Source organism: Protopterus annectens, chromosome 16.part0, assembly GCF_019279795.1.
Source record: "Protopterus annectens isolate FY-2018-M chromosome 16.part0, PAN1.0, whole genome shotgun sequence".
NCBI lineage: Eukaryota > Metazoa > Chordata > Ceratodontiformes > Protopteridae > Protopterus > Protopterus annectens.
Genome location: NC_056750.1, coordinates 469,646,711 through 469,666,735, shown reverse-complemented (window position 1 = coordinate 469,666,735; position 20,025 = coordinate 469,646,711). Strand labels below are relative to the sequence as shown.

At 35.0% G+C, this 20,025-nt stretch overlaps 1 long non-coding RNA gene across 1 annotated transcript; it reads left to right on the top strand.

The window, feature by feature from the left end:
* Positions 1-1,026: 1,026 nt before the first annotated feature.
* Positions 1,027-2,750, top strand: LOC122791072. Its single transcript, XR_006363068.1, has 2 exons — positions 1,027-2,040; positions 2,129-2,750. It is a non-coding gene; the product is annotated as an uncharacterized LOC122791072 (long non-coding RNA).
* Positions 2,751-20,025: the final 17,275 nt, after the last annotated feature.

Here is a 20,025-nt window from a genome sequence, read left to right as displayed (position 1 = left end):
TGTATAACTAAAATCATTTTAAACAATCATTTTAAATAATTAATTAATCAAATATTGTTAATCACATATGTATTTACATGTATATACATATCCTGACATTTTTGGTTGTAACCAGTAGTAATGATTTTATATAGGAATTGTTTCAATAGGTTTTATACATAAAAAACTATATTTGATTAATTAATTATTTAAAATGATTGTTTAAAATGATTAACTGGCTGGCTAACAGGCTTCCTGCCTGCTGGAGTGGATGGCTGGCTGGCTAGCAGCCTTCCTGCCTGCTTCAGTGGCTGGCTAGCTGGCTAACAGGCTTCCTGCCTGTTCAATAGCTGGCTGGCAGGCTAGCTGGCTAGCAGGCTTCCTGCCTGCTTCAGTTGCTGGCTGGCTGTCTAGCAGGCTTCCTACCTGCTGGAGTGGCTGGTTGGCTTCCTGGCTGGCTGACTGGCTGGTATCATGGCTTGAAAGAACAGAAAATCTCATTCCATAATATTAGCATCTCTTCCTGGTTAAATCTCTGCCCCCTTCAAGAGTTGCATCCAATTGCTACATGATTTACACCACCCGGACCTAACAGAGAATAGCTCTGCCTGCAGTTCCGGGTTGGTGACATAACTAAATTGCCGTGGAAAAAACAGAAGTATTTTCGGGTTTTCTGTGGTGATTCAGTGGTGATTTGGTGCAATTAAAAAACAGGACTTTTAAAGTCCCACTGTTTCCCAGTGCAGGCAATGGAATGAGATAGCTCAACCTGTGAGTGTCCCACTGACAACGGGATGAGTGGTAACCATACATATATGAAAACTACCATCCAAATGAGATTGAGAGAGAGAGCTGGGTAAGGATGGGACGTATGCCTTTACAACTATGAGTCACAAGCTGTTGTCCTGTACCAATACTTACAAGGCCTGCTGATTGCTAAAGAGTTAGCATGCTAAAAGCATGAACATAAAGGATGAGCTAGTATATTTTAAGTAAAATAAAACTCTGGAGTACCAGGAGTATTTTATGTTCTTTTTCTTGTAGATAATTTTTTTTCCTGCATCAGAACTATATTTTTAATAAGCTGATGCAAACTGAGTTTTGCTTTCTCTAGAGCTATGGGGTTCCTTCTGCTAAATTAAGCAGTAAATTAAGCAGTAAGTATGCCTTCACATACTAGTTGTTGCTGTTATTCCATGCATGGATTGAAACTTAAAGGGAAACTGTGCCTTAAACAGAATATTCATTTTCTACAGAGTTAAATTTCCTCTTTACAGAATGATCCAACTCCTTCCACAAATATTAAAAACATGACTTAGCAGTTGTTCCTCTCTACACCATTTGTATCCTTGTCACCTTATTTAGTGCACACTATGTTTAGGCCAAATGAAATGTTATGATACTTTCTTTATGACATTGTCTCTCTTACTCTTATATTAATTGCCTATCACAGTTAAACGTTTCTTGTCAAGAAAAACACTTACAGCAACATATACTTTTTTATTTCACATCCATTGGGGTCATAAAACTTTTGTGGCTAAAAATTCACAGTTTTTTGTCACTGTTATTTATAATTGCATTCCTTCCTTCCTTCCTCAGAGTCATAAATGTATTGTACATTTTGTAATCTGAAGGTGAAAGAACCCTATTAACTCCTGAGAATAACTTCACTAATTAGTTCTGCTTTGCAAGTCAGGAAAAAAATGATGGTTTGGCTGAATCCAGGAAGAAAGGTAGGAAGAAGACAGCACCTATTAACTCATTAAAATTCACTTTTTAAGAAAGCTATGTATCTTACTTATTTTGTTATATGTCTGCATGCAATTTGTAACACATATCTAGGAACCAAGTTTGTAAGAGTCACTATAAACCAGGTACTCACATTCTTACTGAGGATTCTCAAGCTTAACAGTATTTCTGTACTTCCATTCCAGGTGAATGAAATTGTAATCTGACTGGAGATACTAAAGTAAATTAATCTTATCAACTGTGTCCTGTGCATCATGAAGAAGAAGCACATTTCCAAGAAACTAACATCAGTGCCCTGTGAGAGTACTCAAGGTTAGAAGAAAAGTGAAATTATTGCACTGCAGGCATGTTTGGATAGTGGTGAACTTCAGGATAAGATAAAAAAATACATTTCTTTTAGTTTCTAGGTATAGTGGTCCATACTTGGGCAAGTGTATGCTAGTTATCCTGGAACCGTTGAAGAATGAAGGGAGGAATAAGGCCTAGAGGAACATGTGAAAGGAAGATTTCTTGAGACTGTTGCCCTACCAGCTGCTACATTATCTGATTTTGAATTTTCTGTTTGCCTTCTATTGTAAACACTTCATAGACAATTCCAAATTTGCCCCCAAACTATTTACTTTAGTTTTTACATAAGTCATCATCATTTAATCCAGCTATATTTTGCACTTATATTGAACTATGATTATTTTTCTTTTCCAGTTTATATTTCAGATCATAGCTGCTTCATCTGTTTGTTATTTTAATAATAATGTCAAAGTGCTATTACACAATTTTAAATTCAGCAACATTTTCTCCAGATTTTATCTGCATTTGACTACCTGAAGCAATCAACTTCAGGAGTAAAAAAATATTTAGTTTAAGAAATCATGTGGTATTTCCACATTTCTTAGTATTGCTCAGTATGCAGTAACAGAAGACAATAGTTTTCTTATTTATTTATTTTTTCTAGATATTTCTGATCTGTGAAATGAGCAGACAACACATCAGTATTGTGGAAAAATAAACATTATCAGTTTTAAGCACCAGTGTTCTCTGCATTTATTGGGAAGTACCCTATCTTGAAAGCTGCCATCCTGAAAAGGGTGCATTATTTAAAGTATGCCCACTATTTTTTTCTTCAACAGCTCTATGTTTTATAACATTACTGTCAGAAAATAAATGGCTGCAGAACACTGTATGTAATCAGAAAGAAACACACGTAGCACTAATGTTGTTGCCCCCACCCACTGAAGAACAGTTCTCAAAGCCAAGTATTTGTAATGCATTTAATGATAGAAATGTAGTCTGAGTGGCATTTTAGTTACGAATTTATATCTCTGGTTATACTGAAAAATAAATTCAGATTCTGAGTACCAAAATCTGGACCACAACCAGTCAGTTACAGCAAAGGTAACTATAAAAAAAGGTTTTCATGGATTTGTTAACTTTGAAGCTGGTTTCCTGTTTCTGATAATCCTGCTGAACATTCATTCTACTAATCCTGCTGCAGACTCCACACTACATTAATCCTCAGATGTCTAAATCTATTCCTGTATGAGAAATTTTTATTATAAGAAATAAACACAAAGCTATTTTGCACTGTGGTGTTTTCAAGTAGATAAAATATCCTGAAAGAATCACATCTTTGTAATGCAAACACAGACATTTCTTGATTTTATAGCTCAGTTTTAGTGCTTTTGCACATCTCAAAAAGATGAAACATTTGTTTGAAGTTAAATGCTTTTAGTATTTTTCTGTAGACAGGCCTATTTTTTCTGGGTGTTTGAGAGTTACTAAAACTAATTTGGTATCACTAAGCTTACATTGCTCCCTCATGAGGCCAGTTCTTATTTGCAGATTACAGCTTGTGTAGAAGCAAACAGCTGACAGGGAACACATCATCTTCCACCCAATGTGAGCAGTCTGACAAAGCAGCACTTTCTCATCACTTCTGCTGGTTCTTTCAACATCTGCCAGGTTGTTATCAAGGTTTTATACCTCCTTATGTTTTTCTACTATACCAGAAGCAAAACTGTGAAAAACAACTTTCTGCAACTATTTCCTCCAGTTGTTTACCAAATTGTCCTGGAATACTAATAATTAATTATTAAAAAGAGGGTGTTTGCTAGTGTACAGCAGAAGTGTTATAGAAATGAGCTGACAACAGCTTTAAAATTACAAGTAATTAAGTGGAACTGCACAAATCATCAATTCCACTCACTAGATTCTGTCTTTGTCTTTATTGACATTAATGACAGACAGACCTCTCACTTGTCCCTGTTTTAGAGGAGACTTCCTATTAACAGGCCTGAATTACCCCTGCACATGATGCACCTATTTTTGGAGGTATGTTCCTATTTCCGGGCATGATTTACCACTTCACACCACACAATATTATGAATCTCCCTCATCACACATGGTTTTTGAATCTGTCTTGTACATGGAAAATAGTACTGCATGACCAATATATTAGTGGCATCAATAATTTAAAGAAAGCAGATACACATCTTATATCTCCCTTTTTCAGAAGAAAAATACTTATCTTGTGTGGTAAAATTTGTAATAGACTGCATTAATATCCACAGATTTTTCACTGTCTCTTTAATAATATGCTTATAGTTTTCTATCACTTTTGTTACTTACTGTTTTATAAATGTGTTTTTGACTACTATCTCGCATTCCTACTGCAGGTAGAAAGTGTTATGTGCTATTTGGTATTCAAATTTTGCACTGATTAGATGTCTAGAATTTTGTTTTCCCTTTTCAAGGGTCTTTGTACCTATTTTCATTGACTGCAGGTTGAGTGGTATGATGATAGGTATTGCTAAGCCAAACAGATTCCTTTCAAGTTGCAGCACTCTTCCTCAACCACTGTGAACATATTTGATCATATCAAGCCTGTAAAGTTTCATGGCATTGTGATCCCTCAGAGTACCTCACATTCTGTCTGAGGTCAAAACCTGTTCAAATTTAGATTCTTTGGAAAGATAACAGCTAAAACAAACTTTCCAACATACTGTCTCCTGGGACTTTGCACTGTTGCTGTAATGCAAGAACACAGTTATGTGACACTGTTTAACTGCTACTGAGTGTTCTTTTTCTCTGATGTTCATGCAATCATGGAGTTAGTAGACATAAGTAAAAGTTGTATGGGAGGCAGTCCCCCACATGGAGATGTGCAAGCAGGCTTCCCCCTGACAAAAAATAATGCTTTACTGATTTTCCCATAAAGTTTAATGGGTATACATTTCAACAAAATGCCTCAAATGGTAATTATTTCAGAAGTTGGGTTTAGGGTTTTCATAGTGGATGCCATCCTGCAAGCCTGAACAGTGGTGACAAATTAGGAGTGGTGACATGGCGTCCCACTTCTCTATCTTTGAAATCTTCAACTTGATGGTTGCTGCATATGTTTACAGGTAAAACATTTGAGATGTCAGGGCCAAAGAAGATGCAGTCAATATGAAGACACAGAACAGAGCAGTCTGACAAGTTAGACATATCAGCCTGAGCTGGCAACAGAATCAACACCTTGTGTGACAAGCCACTTAATTACATATCCTGCAAGTCTCACCATCATTATTATCCTAGAAATATTTGAAGTAATATGGCAGAACTGCTAAATGTTAGCATTGTATTCTTTATTACAAAAATTCCCCTCTGATGCATAATATTCCTATACAGTCTTGATCTACAGATTGATTTTACATTGTTCCTTATACAAAGACACTTAATCACATAAGGTTCATAGGTTGGTACTAGGCTATTAGCCCTAGGGCCTATACAAGCCTAGCCATAACAATTCCCTGGCTATTTCTTCCCACACTATTTACTTCCCTGGACCCCTGTCTAGCAGGGCAACTGACGTGATCCCCGGGGTGAATTTCCTTCCTCCCATCCAATCGTCAAGGTTCCTTTTGAAGAGGACCAAAGAGGCACTCTACTTGACATGTATGGGCAATCTATTCCAGAGTCTGGGGAGTCTCTGGGTCAGAAACCTATCCCTCCAGCATATTTTGTTTCTTGTGATGACAAGGTTTAGATCCCTGGAGCGTGTGGCTCTGAGGGATTGGGATTTCTTTAAGTGTAGCATGTCCAACAGCTCTGGGTTTGACATGGCCTTGTATGTTAAGCAAAGATTTACAATATAATTTGAGAATAGAAGCTAACTACCATCCATATTTTTTTAATGTCAAACAAATCCACAAAAAGACAAAGAGGAAAACCATGGACAGCTTTTAGTGGAAGGCAGTAAAAATGCAAGCAGTCTTTTAAGCTTTAAGGCAATAAGAGTTTTTGGTTCTCAATGGAAGACCATAAAAAGACAGGCAGTCTTCTTATAACTTTAATAATTCAAAAAGTAAAACCTCCCAACAAAAAGTAAGAACTTTCATCCTGGAACCCCCAAGACTTCATCAGATGAACAAACAACTCACTTCCACATTTTATACTCCTTAATTAATCACATGATCACAAAAATAAATGGCTTTCTTAAAGAGAAATGTAATAGCTTGAGTGCAAACCAAATTATAATAAAAATACTAATCAAAGAAATGCATACAACACCAGCCTGTTAAAAAATAGACATTTCAAAGATATAGTTATATATATATATATATATATATATATATATATATATATATATATATATATATATATATATATAGATAAATGAAAATGTATGTATATAAAAGCATACTCATTCCTACCTCACTTTTTTAAAAAACATTATAAAAATATAGTATAAAAAATCAATAAATATCTAAAATACATTCTCATGTGTAAAAGACTTTTTTACCTATCTAAAGTTTTTTTCCTCAACAGACAACGTAATGAACAATTTTCATTCAAACCTGGGGCCGTAAAATCATCCAAGCTTAATTGCCAATATAACTCAATAATTTCAAACTGTAATGCCCCCCCCCCCCGCTTACCAGGCATAACTTGATCTACTGCCATAAATCTAAACTTATGTTTTGGGAAGGCTAATAAATGTTTTGACAATGCATTACTATTTTTTCTTATTATTTTCATATAGATGTTCATATATTTGTTCTTTTAAAGTATGTTCTCTTTTTCCAATAAAAAAAACTTGACAATTCTGACAGAGGGCTACATAGACAGCCCCCTTAGTTGAACAATTAAACTTTCCCTTAATGCTAAACTGTTTACTGTTAATCAAACAATGTTCACCCACTTGCACCCATTAACACTGGTGAGAATGGCCGCACTTCCTCATCCCTTTAAAAGGTACATTAAGCTTATGATTCATAGGAGTCTTTACCAAAATATTCTTAAGGGTGCTAGCTTTTTTGTACACTATAATTTTTTTCCCCCACCTTCATGTGGAGTCCCTCACTATCTTCCATGATGGCCCAATTCTTCTACAAAACCCATTTAATTATAACACTATCCATGTTAAAAGTGAAAATAAAAGCATTTTTGTAAAGACAATTTGGTTGTGTGGACAAATCCTTATTTCTATCATACTCCTGATGTTCTAATGTCAAGATGGGATTAAAATGTTTACTTTCACTCTTTTTTATTACCTCTGCCTTTAATTTACCAGTAATATATTCTGGGTATCCTCTGTTTATAAATATAGTTTCCATTTTTTCACATTCCATAATGACATCACAATCCTTCATCACCATCCTTGCTGTTCTTACATATTGTCATTTTACTATAGGTTCTTTTGTTGTAAGAGATGTAAACTTGTAAAATGAAGGATGGTATTGGAGTAAGATGGCTTCTGATAAATTTTTGAAGTGTGCAGGATGTCCAGATATAGGATCCTATCCTTTATTACTCAGTAAGTAAATACCAAAAAATCAGTACTTTGATTAATGTAATGAATAGATTTAGTTGACTTCCTTTCATCATCCTTCTATATCAAAAATAAATCATCCAAATATCTATTATAAAATCTGAATGAATTTTTGTATGTCCCGTTTAGTAGGAACTGTTTCTCCCATTTGGCCATGACAATATTGGCAAACAACGCACCCACAGGAGATCCCATAGCAGCTCCCTTAAACTAGAGATAAATTTTGCCATCAAAATAAAAATAATTATTTCTCAAAATTATTTTCAGAAGTTCCTCATATAAATTTATTTTTTCTTGTTCCACCTTCTTCTCAAACAAAAATTCTATAAATCAGTCAGTTCCATATGTGTGGGGGATAACTGAATATAAATCTTTTACATCAACGGTAACCAACACATCATTTTCATTAAAATCAACTGCTTTTATTTTTTTGCAAAAAATTCCAACTGTCTCTACTAATTTGCTTTTCATCAACTAACAAGTGCTTCAAAGTATTATCAAGAAATTTAGCACAAGCACTAGTAAGTGACTCCCTGCCATCCACTATAGGTGTCATTGGTGGATCTAGTATATCTTTATGGATTTTGGGGATCCCAAAAATAGTTGGTGTAATTGGAGAAGTAACATCTAAATAGTTAAATTAGTCAACTGATATTCTAACTTTGATGAACATATCTTTAATTTGTTCCCTTACTTTCTTAAAAGTCTGGTTCAACTCATTTACACTAACTAATCTAGAGGTATCATTATTAAGAATCACTTCAATCAACTTAAATTTTTTTATTATATTTACCTTTTTCTATTACTAGCCCACCCCCATAATCAGGTTTCATGACCCTAAGATCTTGTATTTTAAGTGTTCCAACTTCTCTTTCTCTTTTTTGTTAAATTAAATTCATTCTGTTTAACATTTCTTTTTTTCCAAAATGACGTAACGTCCATTTCACAAATCTTCTGATAAACATTTAGTACTGGATGGAGGGGAGGATTAAATGTGCTTGTTATCTTTAAATCTGTAATAACAGGTGGCAATTCCCTAAACATCTATTTAAAATTACACTTTCTCATGAAATGTTTTAAATCCATAATCACATTAGCAATGTTAGCCTCTTTTAGAGGACATAAAAGACAAGTCCTTAGCAAATTTGCTAAATCAGCTTCAACACTAAATGAACTATAATTATAAATCTTAAAGTCCCCTTTGGTGTCATTTACAATAACTGGGAGCTGGCCTTCTGGAAAATCCATTTGTTGGTCTGGGTTGTTACTTCTGAGACATTCAGTTCTGTTGTAGGAGGCAAGTAGCATTGGAATTCCTCAATTAGTTACCTCTCAGGAGGTGCTGTCTGTCTCTCTCTCTCTCTGTCCATTGGTTCCCCTGGATTTTTTCTTTTAATATTTCAGATCTCAGAAATGGCAGAAAATCTGAAGGGTTATTTTGAAATGCTCTCTCGGGGTTGTTTGTTTCCTTAGGAACCTCCTGACGGTGAACCATAGAAGAAAAATGTTGGCCTTGATTTTCAGATCAGGCATTACTAAACCCCCCTATCCAAACCTGTCCTTCTGGCGGGTGAAGTGACGTTTGATTTTGCCTGAATCTTTTCTTTCCCCAGGTTTGAGAGGGTGGTGAATCAGGATAAGTCACCCGCCCCAAATATTCTTTTCAGTCACTATCCATTTTTTTTATTTTACTATTTCTCAGTTTGAACATCTGATTGTCAATAGTAATAAAAATCCTAGTGTGCTCCGATTTAAACTTAGGGTAATTTAATTTTTTTGTAATAATACTGTCCAACTCACTCATTTCATCAACCAGTTTCATAATAAGTCTGTTCTTATGTTCAACTTTATGTTCAATATATTCCAATCCTTGTCTGTTATACATTGTTAATAGTTCCTTATGCAATGGAGAATCTTTCTCCAAATGTGTAGGCTATCTCCATATGTGTAAACCTTTAGGAACTATATTTAACTGAATACACTTGAGCAGGTACAAATTGTAATTTCTTAATCTTAAATAATTTCTAATCCAGTTCCCCAGCATATCATAAAATGACTCATTATTGTTAGAGTTACTAGATATTTGAGCTGTCTACATATTAAAATCAAAGTTACAGTTCAGCTAGTCATTCAGTCTCAGCACATTATTAACCTGCACATTGCTGTTAGTTGTTTGGGTTACTGTTAAGGAGTTTGGCCATCAGGTACCACTCCTCTATCAGACACAGGTAATGCATAAGCTCAATTTGTCAGTGGGGGAATGTTCACCAGCTGTCTTGCAGAAATAGAGTCAAGCCTTTGGGTTAGCTGCTCAATAAGTAAAGTCCCAATACTATTACATATTTCTTCCATTTCCAAGCCCAGTTCCATAAACAATGGTTGCGAAGCCGCCATTCCATGATAAAAAAAGCAAGCAAACAAATCTACAAAAAGACAAGGAAGAAAACTACAAACAGCTTTCAGTGGATGGCAGTCTTTTTATAACTTTAATAATTCAAAAAGTAAAAACTCACAATAAAAAATAAATGCTTGCATCCTAAAACCCCCAAGACTTCATCAGATGAACAAACAATTCACTTCCACGTTTTTATATTCCTTAATTAATCACATGATTACAAAAAGATGGCTTTCTTAAAGAGAAATGTAATAGCTCGAGTGTATACCAAGTTACAATAACAATTCTAATCAAAGAAATACATACAACACCAGCCTATCTTAAAAATAATTAGACATTTCAAAGATTTAAAACTACACACACACACACACACATATATATATATATATATATATATATATATATATATATATATATATATATATATAAATGAAAATGTATGTATTTAAAAGCATATTTATCCCTTCCTCACTTTTTAAAAACATTATAAAAATGTACTATAAAAATCAATAAGTATCTAAAAATACCTTTTCATATGTAAACACTTTTTTTACCTCTCTAAAGCTTTTTTCCTCAACAGACAAGCTATTGAACAATTTTCATTCAAACCTGGGGCCCTAGAAGCATCCAAGGTTAATTGCCAATATTTTTTAAGAGAAGTGCATATTTGTGGTAAATAAAGAAAATATTCCATGACAGATTGCAGCAATCTGGGGTTTAAAGGAATTATTTAATTTAAACAATAGCATAAAATTAAAAACAGTTTTCCATTTTCTGGTTATGCCTTTCTTAGCCACTCACAACTCTAAAGATAACAAAATTTCATCCCTTTAGTACATTATTTTGCATTAACTCAGCAAGAGCATATGTATACCGAGATTACATTTTCTTCCAAGTATAAGACTTAGCATATTGCTCAGTTATTATTTATTTATTTTTTTTACTAAAGCAGCTTAACATATTTTCAAAATAAATATATGCTCTCAAGAACCTATTTCTGAGCAATCACATCTCCAACATATGCTTGTTGTCTGTCAGAACATTTCAGGTCTTGTAAGGGCATAGTATAGAAATATTTATGCTAACATCTCCATGCAAAAATTCTAAATTTTCCTTATTTAGTTGAATATTAAGGGATAAAGCATACTTCCTCTCAACTGATCATCTATAATATCTCTACTTAATCATGCACTTACTCCACAATGTTTTTAATTTTATACTGAATTGTCCTCTGAAATCTAATATTGTTTTCTATGCTGTACTCATTTCTGGGCCTCATTTATAAAATCTACTAATTTTGGTTTACGTTGTCTCACACTAAGACCTTGTCCTGTTCAATTCTCAGCTAGAGCGTCTTCTGTGTGGAGACATGTGTGAATGGGCATACCTTCGTTGAAGGTTGTGCATAAAGGCTGGCAACTCAGCATGTAAAAATCCACTGCCGATCATTAGCGGGCCGGAGTTCCACTGTGGCGACCCATAACTGGGAAAAGCTGAAAGACACAACAACAACTAATTTTGGTTTACCAAATTTACTATCCAGCCTCTGCATATCTTCCTTCGTTTCTAGCATTAAATGTGTATAGGCAAGTTGATCAGAGTTTGGTAACCCAAAAGTTTATATAGCCTCATCTGATTTTATTACCTCATCTCTCTTAATCATATGCTTCCAGAATCTTGGCGCTTTGTTATTTCTTTTTCTTAATACTCATTACATTTTCTTCTGTAGCTTATTACTATGGATAATATAGCTTGTTGTTATTCTAGTTTTCAAGGTTTAGCTTCCCTTAAAGTGAAGACATTCTTGATACTTTTGTGTGTGTATAAGGCTGTATAAAATGTTCTTTATATTCCTTTCCTTAATCTGCACAATTGCCGATATGTGATCTTGTAGTTGCCTCATTAGGCACTATGCCTATCATGTTCTTCCTTTTAAGCATATATTCTGGGTCCTAAATCAATATATTAACCTAAGATACTTGACCTTGTAAGGTGCCTCTAAATCTGGCAGTCCCAAACCAGTCTACCCCTTTGTCAATATTAGTTTTTCCTAGTCTTTCTCTTTTTATTCTAAATAAACTCCTTATTTTCTTGTTTATATTCTTCCATATATAATTGCTTGTTTGATATGTATAAGTTTGACACACATAAAGAAGCAGCAAGCCCAAAAATATGTTAATCTTTTGTATCTTCTTGTTGATGTCCATAAATAACTATTTCCATAGCCTTATCTTACTTATAACCTTCTGAGTAATTTCACTCCACATTTCTTTAGCTACTTTATCAGTATCCCATTTCAACCAGATTCCCAAATATGGAAGCTTTATTAACAACAGCACTGACTTCCTTGAGTTCAAAATGAAACACTCATCCTCAACTACAGATTTCTTGGATGTCAAGATACGCTTACATCCAATCCAAGGTCTCTCTACTGGGGTGCATAGGAAAGAGACTTGGCAAAATAATTTCTTACATAGGCAGAGCATGCACCCAAGATATATTTTTGATAACATCTTTGATAATCAAATCTTAAGAGTCTCAAGACTATGTACTGATGAGGAGGAATTCTTGGAAGAGCAATCCAATCTACGTAGTTATCTGAAGGATAGGGTTTACCAGAAAAATAATTTTCCATCAGTTTCACAGGTGCAAACCTATAGAAAGCAAAGAGGTCAACCTTATTACTCAGAGAGGTCTGAACAAGCATCACGAAGACAGTCTAATGACACAACATCTAAACAACTTAGATGTATGCTTACTTATAGTTCGGATAATTGACAGGTCTGTGAAGTGATCAGGAAATTTTGGCCGATTCTGACAGCGGATGACAAAATAAAGAACATCGTTGGAGAGAGACCTAGGTTTCTTTATAAGAATAAAAAGAATATCAAGAGATTACTATGCCATAAAGATGGCTTTAAATGTGGTGGTCCACTATCAGACCGCAAAGGTACTTTTAAATGCTGCAGGTGCAAAGCTTGTTCTTACCTAGATACTAGTAATACTTTCCTTCATCCAGTATCTGGACGTAACTTTCATTTCGATGTTTATGCTGATTGCACTACTAGCCACATAATCTATTTGGCTACCTGTCATAAATGCCAAGCTTTTTACCTTTGTAAAACTGACCAACGACTAAAGGATCGCATTCTGCGACATGTCAGAGACATTGATCAGAAAGTTCCACACAATGCCTTAGCAGCACACATATTGGTCCATCCTATGCATAATTTCTTGTTTAAAGCTGTGGAAGTGGTCACCCAAAACATCAGGGAAGGAGATGTCCATAACAGGACAGAATTGAGAGATATCTTTTGGATCAATAATTTTAGAGCCAATCGACCCCCAGGTCTTAATACAATAGTACCTCTCAGACCTGTTCTAAAATCTAGAAGGAACCTACCAAACATTAACACATGATTCTAGCATTTTTATCATTGAACTACATATAGGAGACAAACCTCCACTTTAAACATTTATTTTTGTCCTGTGCCTTTAAGAACACCAAAGACAATCAACTACCAGCCCTTGATTGTGTTTCCTTTATAAACAGGAAGAGCTAACCATACTTTTATACGCTCTGAAGAAGGCATCTGCCGAAAGCGCTTATCGTTTGGACAATTTCATCAGCTTTTTACACTCCAGTGAAGTATATGTTTTTGTCAGCTTTGTTTACAAAGCATCTATTAACTGTACTTGAAGCCTGAAGTTGTGGATGTTAATTACTAGGCTAATTATTTCAGTACTTCAGTGAAGTTTGCATTCCTGTCAGCTTCACTTTTTAAGCTTTCAATAAATTGAGTTTTAACAGCCTGAAGTCTGAAACTGTGGATGACAATTGCTTGGACAATTATTTTCAGTTCACCATATTCCAGTGAAGTTTACATTTTGTCAGCTTCACTTTTTAAGCAATTAATAAATTGTGTTTTAACAGATTGAAGCCTGAAGCTGTGGATGACACCTAAGGTCTTTTTTCCTTGTTTATTTGTCTACCCTCGGTGTCTTTAGTAGTGGTGAGGAGAATTTATTTGCAGATTCCCAAATATCTCATCTTGACAAGACCTCACAAAAATGTTAAGTGCTTTACCACATCAATGGTTGGGGCATAATTCATTTACTTTATATCCTGCTATACTAGTAAACATTTCAGTTTAGCAAATATAATTAGTTGGTCACATTTTGGATTAGAAACATCATAATATGTGAGCCACAAAAATGTTAATACAACTTCTTTTTTACTTATGTTAACTGACAGCGTTGTAAATGGTTCAAATATGTTGCCATTTGATGTGTGTGTGTGTGTGTGTGTGTGTGTGTGTGTGTGTGTGTGTGTGTGTGTGTGTGTGTGTGTGTGTGTGCTTTCTCAATTTCTATATATTTTATATTGTTTATAGTTTACCATAGCATTCATAATTTTTCCTGGATCCACCTCTACTCTGTCATTCTCATAATTCCTGATTAAATTATCATCCTTTTGACATTGTGTTAAATGAAATGTACAGCCAACAGTATTTTTTTTCTTTAAATGAAATGTTCAGCCAACAGTGTGTTTTTTCTAGGGTTATTGTCAAAAATAGTCCCCTAGATCCTGTTGTGGTTGTTATTTCATATCTGATTTGTTTTCATTGTGACCATATATCTAATTTTCACTTTAAAATGATCCCATCCTTTTCAAGCTTGTTACTTAGCTTCCAATCTAATGACTTTCAACTTTCAATTGAAGTCTGAAATGGACGAAGAGTCACATATCCCTAAAAAATGTGTAGTCCAGTTCATTCTTATTTTCATTATATCAATGAGTCCAACACATGCATATCTGTAAGTATCTGCCCTCAGCAGATATTTTTGATATCATGTCCCTCCATTGACATTTTATTTATTTTCTGTAGTGTTCCAGTCTCTGGCCACTACCATACATCCTTAGTAAAATGCTATAACTTTATCCATAATACTTTTATATCATCTCTCAATGATTTTGGTGGAACATATACTGTAGCCAGTATAATTCTTAAGCCCTTCTAGAAACTTCTCACCACTTACCATCTTCCCTGCTTATCCTTCATTTGTTTCTCAATATTTATGTTGTTAACTTTGCTAATTAATATTAATACCCATTTCTTTAAAAATCCTTCCTAGGTTTCTTTACAAAACTTCCACATTCTTTATATTTCAGGTGTGTTCATTGTAATATTATTATCTCTGCATTACTATTGTAAATATAAGTCAGCACCTTGTGCTTTTTCCTGTCGACCAACCCATTATAGTTCCAGAATAATAAGTCCATTTGTGACACAATAAAGTTTATTGCATATTCTACTTATAGGTATCCTTTTTTGGTTTCAGACTGGTTCTTCATAGTCTACTTCTGTCATGTTTTGTCACTTTATATATTTTTGTGTAATGCTGTCCCATCTGAACCTGATTTCTGAGTTCATTAGAACAGCACAAACTTCTCTCCCTTCCCCCAAACATAAACATTAATTAATAATTAATTAATTAACGAATTAACAAATTCATTAATTTCTCTTTGTTTACTGTGAAGTTGCAACTGGGGTTTATCTCATTTTCAACAGAGGCCTGGAGAGAAAAACTCCACATGTTAGACAAGTACATATAAAGACAAAAAAATGACATTTTGTAAAATACATTGAGTTTTCATGAAAGAATCAATCAAACACAACTATGACACTGTGATTAAAACAGAAACAAAAATGCAGCATGTCCAGTCAGGTATGCGATCTTCTGAAGTCCCCTGAAAAGATAAAGGGATGAAAGCTCTTAGTTTGAGTGTATTTTTTACAATAAATCCATGGAAGATTGCACATGTGAAACAGAAAAACTAGATAGCAGTGATAAATCCAGCAGCAACAAACTAAATCCAATGATAAACAAAACAGTAGTTGCTGGAGCCATGAACAGTTTTGGTAAAACACAGTCTTTAATAATGTAGAATCCACATAGAAAGCAATAAAATATGCAATCTAATCCATTACTTGCTGACTTGATGCTGTTAAATCTAATGATGGATAAGCTACAAATCTTTTGGCTGTATATAAAAATAAAATTAAGGTGTTTGAACAAACCACAATGATGTTCAAATAACTACAATGGCAATTCTTGAGTTTCAATGTATACCTGCAGAAGAAAATCATACCTAGCGGCCTCAGAATTCTAAACATGCCTACCTATAAGGATAAATATCCAGATCTGCTTAGAAGGTGGCAACTCATCAATCTGAGCTGCTCATTTAGGTACATGGAACTCATGAATGCCTATTTTGATCCCATAGAAGCTTCATTACGTAGTGATGTTGAAACTCTATACAAATTAGTGTCTGACATTGCTCTTAATGCACACTCCCACTTATTACAAGAATCTTTGGATAAAATTCTCTCCTTTGAAAAGCGACTTATTGAGATTAGAAAAAGAAAACTTAAGCATGACACAGATTTTAAAAATGGCCATGTTTTCACTTGGCCAAGTAGGAGTACTCTAACTGACCACTTGATCAACCCATGGAAGTATCTGACTCTATGGTAGGACAAGAAACTGTCGAACAGCAGTGTGAATCAGCATTCATGGATGCTAACAATGTAAGGGCTCTTGACCCTCTGGATTTTTCCCTGTTAATGGAGAAGCCACCTACTGCTAGTGACACTGAAGCCATGGAGACAGGATCGATGGAAGAATCAAAACAAAATGGACCATCATCTGAGAACATGGAACCAAACAAATCAGTAATCAACCTTCGCCTTACATTTTAAGTGCAGATGAAGAAATTGTTTTATCTAAAGGCCTATCTTATATACCTGCCTCTTGTACTGACATATCACAAATGCTAACTGAGCTCTGACACTTCACAAGGAATTTCAATTTAAAAGTTATGTTTGGAAGTAAACAGATCGAACAAAATTTGCCAAAAAGAAATAGTATTTTTGTACCTTCTGACCATACTTTGATTTCACCATTTGAGAAACAGGTAGAAAAGGAGATATATGAGCTATGTTCATCTGGCTTTAAAAATATAAATGGAAACATCAATACGAATACCTCCAAATTTTTTAATTTAAAACCCAAACATGCACAATCCCTAGATGAGCTTATTCATAATAAAAACATTGTTATCAAGGGTGCCAACAAGGGCGGAGGTATTGTGGTCAAGGACAGTAGCTTTTATCTTGATTCTATGTTCAAGCTACTGAATACTACTAATGAATACGTAGTTATTAACTATAAGGATGAGTATGACACCATCAAACAAGTTAATCAGCAACTTTTAAACTTGCATACATCAGAGCTTATTACTCCTGAACTATACCAATATTTAAGTGTATCATCTCCTAGAACACCTACTATCTATGGACTACTGAAAATTCATAAATAACTTACTAACCCTCCTTTTATGCCAATAGTTTCGACAAGAGGGTGGGTTACAGTGGTCTATATTAGAACATCAAAGTTTCAAAACTTCAAATGTTCTAATATCGACCCCTATTAAGCGAACGCTTACAACATCGAACATGCAGAACAGCGAATTTTTTCCTAGGGAAAAAATTTGCTGTTCCAAAACACACACACAGCACAAGCACATCAAACAAATATCAGTCCACACACATACACCTAAAATCTTACATCTAACCCTACAATAAACTGTACATACACCACTAACTATCCACTTACCTTAACCCGAACCCTAACTCTAAGGCCCGTCACTATCACACACTCATCTCACCCATGCCCTAACCCCAACTCACCTACCCCACCCTAACCCTCACTTCTACACAATCGCACACATACCTAACCCGTGCCCTAACCTTAACTCACCTAACCTGCGCCCAGTCCACACACTCACCTGAACCCGACCCATAACTTTCCACCACAGCGCTGAAAATAGCAAAACGACAGAAACGGACAACCAAATTCTTTCCCTAGCAAAATATGTGGTTTTCTGTAGCTTCGCTATTTTCAGCATTCACTAAATAGGGGTCAATATTAGAACATTCAAAGTTTTGAAACTTCAATGTTCTAATATAGACCTGGGTCACAGAGCCAATTCCTAAACATCTTGACTATATTTTTAAACATCTGTTGGCAATGGATACCATCATCAAGGATACTTCAGATTTCTTGAGACAACTAGCACATTGAACAATAGATAAGGACATAAAGGAATTATGAACGTGGTCTCCCTATTCATTGAAATACCAAACAGCATAGGTATTCAGCATGTAAGCAAGTATTTAACCGAACATTACCAATATACTCAGATAGAGATTTATTGTATATGTGAATTGCTTAGTCTAGTGTTGAAGAATAACATATTTTTGTTTCAGAACAAACTTTTTAAGCAAAACACTGGTGGTACCATGGGCACATGACTGGCAATCATTATAAAGACAATGTCATCTTCTACAAAAGTTTTGTAGACAATGTCTTTTTGATATGAAAAGGGGCTGACTCTGACTTTGAGTCAAGTAGACAGGCAGCAGCAAAACCCAGGAAGGCAAACCAAACAACGCTGATGTATAGATAAAAATTATTGCACAAACACAGAGGATTTAGCTCTTTCGTAGAAAACTTCATCAGAATCACTAAACATCACTAAGCACGACATATAAATACCCAACCCATAATCACATATCCAGTGAAATTTCCCCATCAATTAAAGGCTTAAAGTAACACACAGTAGAAAACATTTAACATATTCTGAATATTGAATGTAATAAAAGTAAATAAAATGCATTTTATCTATAATACATATCAAAAAAACTCAGAAAAGCATATATATATATATTCAATTCAAAAAACTAGCTGTAAACTAGATGAGAACCCCCCCCACACACACACACACACACACACTATGTATGATTTTAATTTAAGCACACAAGTGATAGACAAATTGTCATTGAGACCAGGGCGTATAGTGGCATTGAGTCTCAATTGCCAACTTAGCTCTTTGGCCTCCAATACATCTTCCCAGGCCCCCCCCCCTGAAATCCTTCTGAACACATTCTAGAACAAAGAAATCAAAGACATGGTCACTGTTGATACTGATATGTCTAGCCAGAGCATTCATATCTCCCTTCCTCATATCCAGCCCATGTTCGTACAAGCGTTCCCTAAATTTTTTCTTTGTCTTTCCCACATAAAAATGTTCACACCTTAAGCACTTAGCCAGGTAAATAATCCCTACAGTATTACAAGTACAATGAGACTTGGGCCGAAAGACCCGATGGTTTGCCTCTATCCGGTCCCCTTCCAGCACCATCTTACATTGTGGCTAATTCCCACACTTATAAGTACCCCATTTTTTTATTTGTAAAATTAGAACCATAATCAACAGTGGGATGTTCAAAATAGTTTTTCAGGATTTTACCTCTCCAAAAAACACTTTGGGGTCTATCCTCTATTACACTTGACATCTATTTGAATAGGGAAAAAATGTTCCAATACTTATATATAATCTCCCTAATGGAAGGTGCCTCATTGCAAAACTGGGTAATGAATGTACCTGCCACGTCCACCTGGTCATTACAATTATTTCTTCTGGGTCCATACTCACCAGGAACCACCATTGACCTGATAAGGGGAATAATATCCCCCCTGGTCCTCCTGTCTTTGATGTCATTCACCACTTTCGACACAAAACCAGCTGGATACCCTCTACAATGAAACATGGTACCAAGCTTTTCACACTCCTGGACAAATTGATCCCAACTGGACACCATCTGGGCAAGGCGAATATACTGACCCTTCACAATCCCAGCTTTTGGATGGAAAGGGTGGCTACTTTCAAAATGTAAGATGCTATTGCTATAGGTACCAAGCATTTCACACTCCTGGACAAATTGATCCCAATTGGACACCATTTGGACAAGGCGAATATATTGACCCTTCACAATCCCGGGTTTTTTATGGAAAAGGTGGCTACTTTCAAAATGTAAGATGCTATTGCTATAGGTGGGTTTACAATATATAGTACTAACCCAATTTTTGCTAACTAAATCCTTGGAGATAGTAACATCCAAGTAGTTTATGGAAGAAAGATCATACTAATGGGTAAACCTCAAAAAAGAGGTAGAGGAGTTTAAAA